The sequence below is a fragment of the Belonocnema kinseyi genome, chromosome 6 (assembly GCF_010883055.1).
Source record: "Belonocnema kinseyi isolate 2016_QV_RU_SX_M_011 chromosome 6, B_treatae_v1, whole genome shotgun sequence".
NCBI classification, from domain to species: Eukaryota; Metazoa; Arthropoda; class Insecta; order Hymenoptera; family Cynipidae; genus Belonocnema; species Belonocnema kinseyi.
In genome coordinates this window covers 114,691,653-114,702,758 of record NC_046662.1, presented here as the reverse complement: position 1 = coordinate 114,702,758, position 11,106 = coordinate 114,691,653, and positions in this window count along the sequence as shown.

Here is an 11,106-nt window from a genome sequence, read left to right as displayed (position 1 = left end):
CACACGTCCCCTTCTGTCTTGACACTTCTCAACTCCTCTTCCAGCTCTTTTTATTTTTCCTGCTCTTTCTTCTTACACATCACCCTAAACTCCTTCCTGATTTCTACGTACTCCTCTCTTTTTGCGGTTCCTTTCTTCTACTTCCTGTACTTCTTTTTCACCTTTCTCGTCATCATTTTACATTCCCTACCCCACCACGGCTTTACCATTCCTTTCTTCTTTTTCCTAAATACCTTCTTTCGCACACAACCTTTCACTTTCTCTTGTAGATACTCCCATATCTCGTCCACGGACTTCCCCTTAAAGCTTACGTTGCCCAACTGCTCCTGATACTTCTCTATCGCCTCTCTCGTCCATGACACCCTCTCCCCTAACGACCCTTCTTCACCACCTTGCCTTTTGCCAGCCTTCCCCTGTATCCACAAACTCAATGGCTAATGGTCTGATTCCACCCTTCCTTCCACTGCGAATTTCTCTATCTCCTTAAACCCTTGCATATTCATAATCAGGTAGTCTATCACCAATACACCCCTCTCACTCACATACGTGTATTCTCCCTCTTCGTCCCCTTTTACCATACCTTTCGCCACCGCCCACCCTCTATCCTCCATCCAGTCACTTAGAATCTCCCCCTCTTTATTTATTATTTTATCCTTCGATTTTCTTTCAAAGCTCTCCCCTTCCTGCACAGGCCCCCTTCCCGCCTAATTCTCGCATTAAAGTCTCCCCCCATTACCACCATACCGTCATCTCTCTCTCCTAATAAATTTTCTACCCTTTCTTTAATCCTTTCCATTCCATCCTCATTGTAAACAGTCACAAACTTATACATCACCCCTTCTGTCTTTACAGACCTAATTTGCACGCCCACCCCTCTCCCTTTTCGTGAACTTCTTCCTCTAATTCATCCCCAACCCCTGTTATAATTCCCCCACTAGTCCTTCCTTTCATTTTTACTTTGACCGCCTCCTGTAGCTTCCTGCACTTCCTTCAACACCTTCTTCTCCTCGCCCCATACCCACATTTTCTCGTCTATTTTTATTTTACGATACCCTACCTTCACTGCTCTCCCTTCGCTCCTATCCTTCCTAGCCCTGTCATTTAGCATTCTCTGAACATCCCTTTCCTTCCTTGTCAAATCTTGATCGATAAAAACCTTCTTATCCTTTATTCTATTTTTGTTACGCATTACCCCCAAATTTTCTTCCCAGCTCTCCAATTCCACCACCGCCACTTCATTCTCCTTTCTCCCCTCCATCCTATCTTTCCTTACCTTGGCTTTAACCCACCCTAAGCTCTGTAGCAGCGCTTCCACCCCGTCCCCTTCTTCCGCGCTCTTGAGCTTTAATCCTCTTATCACTATATTATTTCTCCTATCTGTCTTCTCTTTTCTCTCCATTCTCAACACCATTGGCCTTATCCTTTCCCTATCCGCTCTCTCCTTCTTTTTATTCCTACGTTCTCCCACTTTCTTTCCTATTATGATCTCCACTTTCTCCCAAATACCTTGCTTCTCACCATCCCCCCTGTCCACTGCTTCCATTCCCGACCTGCCCTTCACCTTCTTCAGCCTTTTTTCCGCCCTTTCCTTCCTCATCCTAATATCTTCTTCAATCTCCTTTTTTCTATCCTCTTTTTCCTTCCCTATCGACACCAACTACCTTTGCAATCCTTCTACTTTTCCCCTCAGCTCTTTTACTTCCTTTCCCCATCTCTGATCTCTTACCCTCAGGTCCTCCCTCATACTTTCCATCTGCTCTATAGCCCCCCTAACGTCCTCCCTTAACCCTCTGATCTCGCCTATCAGTACCCCCATAGTCTCCTTCTCCGTCTGCCCCTACATTGGGGGGGGGGGGTACCTCCGTGTTCGTACGTTTTTTTAAAGGGACTCTCTAGCGAGCTTTTCTCCGGACTCTCTTTGATTTCCCTTTTCCTCTTCAAGAGACCCTCCCCCTCACTTTCACTGGACCCTCTCCCCCTTGCTTGATCGCTTCTTCCGCTCCGATACTTCCCCCTCCCTGACGCGCCACTTGACACCGGGCCACGGACAACTGGCCGTCGTGTCCCTCTGGAAATTTCCTCCCCGTCTACTTCACTACAAGCGCTGTCAGTACTCTCGCAGCCCACCTCCCGCTCGTCCGTCGGTAACTATAAACTATCCATACACAAAAGTACTCACTTTCGCCCACAGATGTCTCTTAAGGCTGCTGCCGCTTACCGCCCTAAAATTTCAGTTTCTTTGCCTCTCACATCCCCTTTAGCCACCCTTTTCTCACCCCTAACATCCACCATCACTACAAGAACCTCCCTTGACCGCCATGAAAGCCCAAAAACGTAAACATAAAACTATCCCGCTCCCTTGCAAACCTAACCTCACTTTCCCTATTGAGCCGAATCCCCCCCCCAAATACAATGTAAATTATTATCTATCTTCCCAATGTACCCCTCACAACCGTACTCACCTCCTAGACTTCCACCTTCACACTCCACTCACACCTTCCACACAAACTAAAATGTGTATGTATAATTCAATATCAAGTTAGCGATTTTGAATTGGGGTGGGAGGGGCAAAATGGTAGCTTGCATATTCCTATCTAATATAGTATCGTAGTTCACGGTTACGGTCAAAAACTAGAAAATAACAGTTTCTTTTACTTTTCACGCATATCCTCCCCTATCATCTTCTTATTTGTGGCTTCTTGATATACAACAAATGGTCAGAACTAAAAAACCGACAAGAACGGGTAAATTGAGTAACTGAACAGAGGCAGGGTGACCACATTGCCCGGTAGTAAAAAAAAAGACCAACCACTCCTCACCATCTGCCACCATTAAGTTTTCCCCGCCTATAGCCCAATTTCACGCGTTATTTTAAAATTAAAAGCGATCATTCTGCTGATAAAATTTGTAAATTAAATAAATATCAATAAATAATATTATGAATAATTATAATACAAATAAATATTTTGAGATCAACTTTTTATTTAAACAATGCAGCAATATAATATTTACAATATTATGCATACTTTGTAGAATTCTATATTTTTTTTTAACAAAACGTTTTTTTTGTTTTGTTTAAATATTGGTGAAATTTGATACATGTCAGGTTTATAAAGTTGAACTGAATAAATATAATATTTATAACTGCCTCAAATAAGGTCCATTTACGTTCATCGCTCCACTGAATATTTATGAGCGAAAATATACGTTCGCAATTTGCGTTAGGGTACCTTTTCACGGATGCCTGTTGGTTTATGGCAAATTTGATTGGTTAAGAACCTAGACACGAACTCGATGTGTCAAATGAATTCATCAGTTTATTCAATTTTAACCTCTGTGAAAAGTTACCCTTATGCTCAGGAATGGGAAACAAATATTGCGCTATTTTTAAAAGTCACGGATAGGAATCGATTTTTTTGTTTGCCGCAAACAATCACAAATCTTTGAAGTGCAAGACTTTACAAAGTATGCAACTTCATACCACTTTCCTTTTAAAAATGATTCAATATCATAACTTGATTGATAAAATGAAAAACGGGAACGGGAAACACAAATCGAATATATACCAACAGTGGGACTCCGGTACCGTGTCGAAAGTCGAAAATCGAACTGACCTCTTTTTCTAAAGTGTGGACAGAGAAAGAGAGGTTCGTTCGATTTTCGACTTCGAAACAACATTGGAGTCCCACTGCAGCTTATGGTCTTTTCATATGAACAGTAGTAGGACTCCGGGGCCGTTTTAATGTCGAAAATCTAACGGACCTCTTTTTTCATCGATACACGTCCCACAAATGTCGTGACCAATGAGGTAAATCCACGTAACTTTTGTGACGGCGTGCGAATCGTCGTAACTAAAAATTTATAAAATATTTGGTGGCAAGAAGAGAATCTTCTTTACCAAAGACAAAATTAGAATTTAACAGATTTACTTGCAGATTCATTTGATTTGAATGAAACTAAGAGTCAGGTAAAATATAAGTTTAGAATTTAACTGACATATTAATCATAATTGAAGTGCACTTTGTCCATTTTCCTCTTTCCAGGCATGTACGGCTGTGTGTTCAAGAAATGGTGGAATTCAGCGCCACCTAACACCATTTTAGCAACTAAGGCACTATGAGCATGCATTAGTGAGCGCGTATGTACTCGTTGATGGTTTGAATGTGCAACACGAAATTTTTAATTAAAGATAAACTTAATAATTAATGCAAAATCCAGTATGTATTAATCAGAAAGCATGTAAAAATGATTGTAAATATTTTTTTCGTACTTTTTATGTGTTTTTTCCAGAATCTGTCTTCAATTCTTCAATTTATTGTCGATTTGAAATTGTAACGAAATTTTTAAAAAGCTATTCTTGTAAAATACACCTCATGCATATTTTAATTCATTTATTTTTTTGCATTTTTGTACGAATAGAACATTAAATTTAAAACATATTTGTATATTATAAGTATGTTTAGCCTGACCTGCTTGTCGAAAGTATCATTAAAATTTGTAGTCGGCAATAAATTGAAAGATTTAAACGAGATTCTGGAAATGTCACAGAGGAAATACAGACAAAATGTGTGTAATAATTTGGACATAGTTTCTGTTTAATAGTTCCTTTATCTCGCATTAATGACTTAATTTATGTTAAATTGAAAGTTTAATTCAAAACATTACAAGTCTGTACATGCCTGTCTCTCTCTCTTTTCTATAAGAAAGGGTTACGTGCAAAAAGTAACGTGTAGGGATGAATCATAAATTTGATTTCCACGTATTTCCACGGAGCTATTTACGCCGTAAAATTCGTGTTGAAATGCGGCGACCTGCCAATTGTCACGTGGGTTACCTACGGAACTTGTGATGCAATTGGTCCATAATGAGGACATGTCATCGCCGATTGGTTTCCCACCCGTGGGAGACCAATCTGTAAAGTTATAAATATATGTGCGCGCGCCGAAACGTCAGATTTTACCTGGCTATCTTTCAATTTTAAACCTTAACTCTTCGCAGGCTGTGGTCACTAATATAGGCAACCGTAAAGACACATACTTTGATCGTGTTTTGCGGACTCGTTAGATGGCTGTGTAGGACTTTCCTCCGCTACACGTCGCTCAGGGGCCAAAGTTTGATCTATCTCTCTTACTCCTTGGTTGTTTTCCATACGTCAGCACAAGTGAAACCTAACCCATTAAGAACTGTTTGAGAGCTGATATCTAATTCGTTGACATTATTTTCGACCTGGTGATTATCGTTGCAGTAGACAACTGAAAACTAAAAGAGGGAGTGGTACCTTCTGTATTATTACCATAAAAACAGTAATATTTTGAGAAAGGAACCTGGGGATAAGAAAATTGATGTCGGAAATGATTACAAAATTTAAATGAAAACTGCTTTCAAACCTACACCCATCATCTTTCGTTTTTCCTTAGAAGAAGTTTGTATGGAAAAAGCAATAGAGAAACAAGCAGAAATATAAAAAAAATTATTCCGGTAATTATTTATGTATTTTTATTTGTTTTTCTATTGGTTTTTTTTCAATTTATTAAGTTTTTTAATGACATTATCTACAAATAATCTGGATATAACGTCAAGCATCTATTACCTTATTTTAAAAACCTGCGGGCTCGTTTAATGGCACCACCGTTAGGGTACTATTTCACGGAGGTCGAATTTGAATAAGCAAATAAGGATTATTATTGTGAAAATAAACAAGGTTAATAATTGGATCTTATTGTGATACGAAATGGTGTTTTGTAATAAAACCCGATTTTTTTCCCCTAAACTTTGATGTCGAAATAATTACTTTAAATTACCTACAATTTTTTTAACATAACGTTTCGTGGTGGTCGGTTTTTATATCGACGCAAAGTAGCACCGGACCAAGTTTCAGCCACCTCATATCATCGTTAGGTAGAAGGTAATTTCATCTCCCTGCAGCGACAAGCGGACTTAACAATTGGTGACGGTTGTGGTGGGATCTGCTGTACCGCGAAAACCACAGCACGGTATTCTTCTTTATTCATAATATGTCTTCTAAGGGTTTACATGACCTCCATTTCTTATAACCGCTTACATATAGTTTTTTAAATCTTATCCTTACTATATACAATTATTTACAAATATTTATATACAGTCTTATATCTAGTTCCTTACTTACAATATTTGCGCTTCTGAACTAAGCGATTTCCGTTTCCTTTTTCCTTTCACTTTTTTTATACCTCCAATTTTCCATTATTTCCACATGCATTCTTTCATTATCTCTTATTCTCTCCTCTAGCACTCTCCAACTCCTTCATCCATTCTTCTCCTAATCCAGCCTCCCCTAGAATCTTAACCACATTCTCTTGCTAGCTTCCTTTATCTTTCATTTCTCTCCTACATCCTTCCCATACATGCTTCCATGTTTCCTCCTCCCATTCACATATTTTACACTTTCTGTTCTCTTCTTTTTCCCAATACATTCCCTCCCTTACCTCGTTTTCCAATCTAAATCTTGCTATTCATGTCCACCTTCTCTCTCCCCATCCCTTTTCTAAATATTTTGGTACTCCTTTCTTTTTATCATCTTACACCATCTATTGTATTTTGAATCCTCAATCATCCGCCATATTTCTATTAATTGTCTTTCCCTCTCCCTTTTGTCCAATTCTTCATGGTTTACTCAAGTCCCGTCTTCTATTTCTCTATCATTAAAGAACTCTCTCCTTTCATCTTCCCATCTCATTAATTCGATCTCCCTCCCTTTCATCTCTTCTACCTCCATCAAGCACTTTCTCGCACACTCCCCTCCCTTTCCCTCCTTCAGCTTCGTCTCAAATTTCGATGCCCTCTTTCCCGCTCTAATACTTAACTTATCCCTTTGCACTTATTCTCTCACCATATATCCTGCCGTCCTCTAGTCTGCCCCTAGAGCACACCTTATATACCTTTCTTGTACACTTTCAATATCTTTCCTTTCTTTCCACCCCCATATATTTTTTACATAACCTAATACCGGCCATATCAGCGTATCGAATAACCACATTCTCCTTCTCCATGTTTTAAAACCTTCTTTTTCCTATTCCCCATATCTGTTTCATTACCCCTGCTTCTTTTTATCCTTTCTCTTATATGAGCTCTATGATCTCCATGTTTTTGCAAGATATATCCCAAACATTTAAACTCTTTTACTTCTTCTAACTGTATGCCGTTTTATCTTCCCAGCCATTCTTTCTTTATTTCCCTTCCTTTTCTGAACCTCATTATCTTTGTCTTTTCTACATTTAAATTGAACTTTTTTCCATCTAAGTATTTCTCTAATCCTATAATTAAGCCCGCCATCCCTTCTTCATCCTCTGCCATCAAAACTATGTCGTCTGCGTATGTCAGTGTATATATCTTTTTCTTTCGTATCCTAACTCCTCCCCAACCTTTTCACCTCACTTCTTCTTTCAAGTCTGATATCACCTTGCCTAACCTCTCTCACCAACCCGATACTATCTTCAACTTGATCTCCTACCTTTACTCTGCTTTTTGTCTCTCTGAAAATTTCCGATACTCTCTTTATTAATCCCTCCCTTATCCCCTTTTTCACCATAACATTTCCATTTCAACTCTGTCTAATAAGTCAAACGCCGTATTTAAGTCCATAAATATTGCGATCATTGCCCCTTTTTCCGTTTTAATTCTCTTATTTAGTAGATAGTTCAGAACATATATGTTGTCCATCACCCTCTTTCTTTTCTAAACCCTGTCTAATTCGGTGGCTCGACCTTTTTTTTCCTGAACTTCTTTCTTCAATCTCTCCGAAAAAACTGTTACATATACTTTATAGTGTTGGAATCCGGGTCACACCCCTATAATCTTTAACCTTCTCTCCTTTGCCTTTCTTCACTATTCATATTACTACTCCTTCCTTCTATAACTCTGGCAACCTACAGCACGGTATTTAAATTTCAATTAAAATTGTCTCCAGGTCGGGAAATTTAAAGGAAAAATGGATGGTCTTCAAGCCTGGGAAAGGCTGATTCAAAGTAAAGGATGTCCTCGAATTTATTTGGAATCCCATGCTTTTCTAAAACAAATAGAAGCTAGAAACAAAACAAAAACAGTCAACTGAAATTAAAAAGTTTTAGTGATGCCAATTCTCACGGGCATAGACGAAAACCTAATTTTTTATAGTACTGAAGACATCATGCGAGTTTGTGTCAGAATTTAGTTCAAGAACCATGGTAAAATATATGTTAAGATAATAAACAAAAAGAAGCAGCAAGTAGGTTTGCCGAAATTCTTAAACCTGTAAATCTCGAGGGTTTGAATAACGAATAACGAGAGAGTCTTCTTCCAATTTTTGCAATACCCTTACCAATTTCTTATTCCTGGAGATAAATTGGGTTTTACCAATGCAATTTTCCATAAAATCATTACAGTGGATAACAAACCGGTTATGTTAAACAATATAGGTATCCGTCTGCCCATAGAGAAAAAATTCGTGAGCAAATAAATGAGTTTTCTTCTGGAGTAATTCAGCCATCAGTATCACCTTATAATTATCCTATATGTATCATCCCTTGAAGAACACTCCAGACGTGCGTGTATCAAACAGCAAGAAAATGATTATTATATTAAATACGCCGAATTATATTGCTTATTGTCAAATTTCTGACTCAAGAGAAGTCGAAAAATAATTTGTTGGTTAATGAAACAGAAGTGTAGTGAACGTTTGAGTTTCATTTGTGAACTGTGATGAAGTGGAGAAATAAGTATGTGTTTATGTTGAAACACCACGAACATTAATAACACAGCCACACAAAAAAGTGTGCGGATCTGGTAACAAGACACACGAACTCCTATGCATTTTGGGGCGCTGAACTCAAATTCGGTATCAAAAATCACCCATCACGTCATGGTTGAGCCATAACCTCAAAAAATGACGAAAAATCATGCACTGAGGCAAATAAATTTCATAATAATGCCAGTGATGCAAATTTTCACTTCAAAAACATGTCGACAACTGTGAAGGATCAACTCTTTCCTGATATCAACTTATTTAACATGACTTTACCCAACAGAACCTGACCTCACCTAACCTGAATTAACAGAAATTTATTGAACTACACGTAAAGTTCTGGAAGCATATTTTCCCAGTAGCTAATGTGTGCTACATCGAATGGGTCAACTCGAGCCTAACCTAAAAATAAATGTAGCCTAACCTAACCTAACCTCACGAAACACAATTAAACTGATTGTGTTGTCCCGTTGTGTTTGCGGTACCGTTTGAATCAGCTTGCGCTTAACCTGCAAAGAGGTCAAACCCATCCTAACCTAAAAAAACCTGACCTGACCTAACCTAACTTAACTTCACGTAACACAATTAAACTCATTGTATTGTCCCGTTGTGTCTGCGGTACCGTTTCATTCAGCTTCGGCTTAACCTACATAGAGGTTTAACCTATCCTAACCTAACAAAACCTGACCTAACCTAACCTAGCCGAATGAAATTTAACCACACGTGTCGCTATGTAAGCGTACGGTTCTCAGTCTTAAATGTGTGCTATATTTAATAGGTTATCTCGATCTTAACCTACAAATGAATCTAACTTAACAGAACCTAACGAAATTTTGCTTAACGCAACACAACTTAAGTGTTCCCGTTGTAACACAATAAAATTCATTTCATTGTACTATAGGTGGTTAAAAATTTAGACGCACATTACTCATTTGAAGAAACATAATACTACAAGTAGGATTGGCCCCATTTCAATTAACCTGACAATGTGTGTATCAATTAAAATGTAGAACTGTAACTTAAACATGCAAATGAATAAGAGTTTTATTCAAAATTTTTTCCTCTCTACTTTTCTTAAACTTAAGGGATATATTTATACTATATTTCGAGTTTACATTTTATCTTGCTTTTTATCGTCATTAAATTGATTTATAGACCTACTTCAGTCTATTTTCTGCCTACTATAATGTGTTCTTTTTTCTTCGAAGGAACGATGCAAAGGGTTACGCTTACCTTTAAGACCTACATTCGTTTCCCTCTTCAACATTCAGCAAAAATCAGCCATCATGACCTTGTCCCATCTACCCTGATATCGCTGTTCCATCACTTTTATGTCTTGATGAAAACGTTCGCCTTGTTCTTCGCTGAAATCACCAACATTTTCTGCAAACTTATTCAGATGGGAATCTAGAAAGTGAAGTTTTAAATTCATCAAGCAGCCTAACTTTTTGTAGTTTCTTATCATTTTCACAACAATATTCTCGTAGTCTGGACTTTTTTTTACCGAGGAAATTTGTGTTTACTGCTTTAAAACTTTGCCAAGCGTCTATTTCAATTTTCGTCATGTGACTCACGAAATTAGTATCTGTCGTCAATATTCGAATCTGTGATCGACCAAAAACTCCTTCTTTCAATTTAGCGTCTGAAACATTAGGCAATTTAAGGGATATATACTTATAGCATTATCCATCTTTGTCTAACGCCTTAACAAATTGCTTCATGAGCCCAAGCTTTATGTGGAGGGGTAGTAGTAAAATTTTTTTTGGATCAACGAGGCTTTGGTTGATGATATTATGAGAACCAGGTTTGAATGAATCTCATAAGGGCCAATGTTTTTTGCTGTAATGGTTGGCTCGATCTCTGCTAGTCCACAGGCATATAAAGCATGGCTATCTCGTGAAACCCGATTGTTGGCCTAATATCATTGTTATGACTATGAGATCACCACATATTTGCCATTTGTGATTCGTGTAATTAACTGTTTTAAGAAGCATTTTAACATTGCTATATTCTTCTTTGATGACCGTTGAATGAGCTATAGGGATAGGAGCATAAGTATTCGTGTTATGCAGTAAAACAGCCTTAATGCTGCGTTTTGACGAATTAATGAAAAGTCGCCATTCTTCGTCTCTGTACATATTTTTCTTCAAGTGGTTCATTAATCCGTTAACGTCAGTGCAGTACACTAAAGACGTCTCTTCCTCTTTAAGGAAAAACTTTCGAAATTCTTTGTCCCTGTCGCGATAGATTGAAACTTTTGTCTTTGGCTCTAGAAGATTTCTTCTTTTTAGAAATAAAGCGGCAAATTCAGCGCCGTCTTTCGGTAATCCAAGATCTCTAATAAAATCATT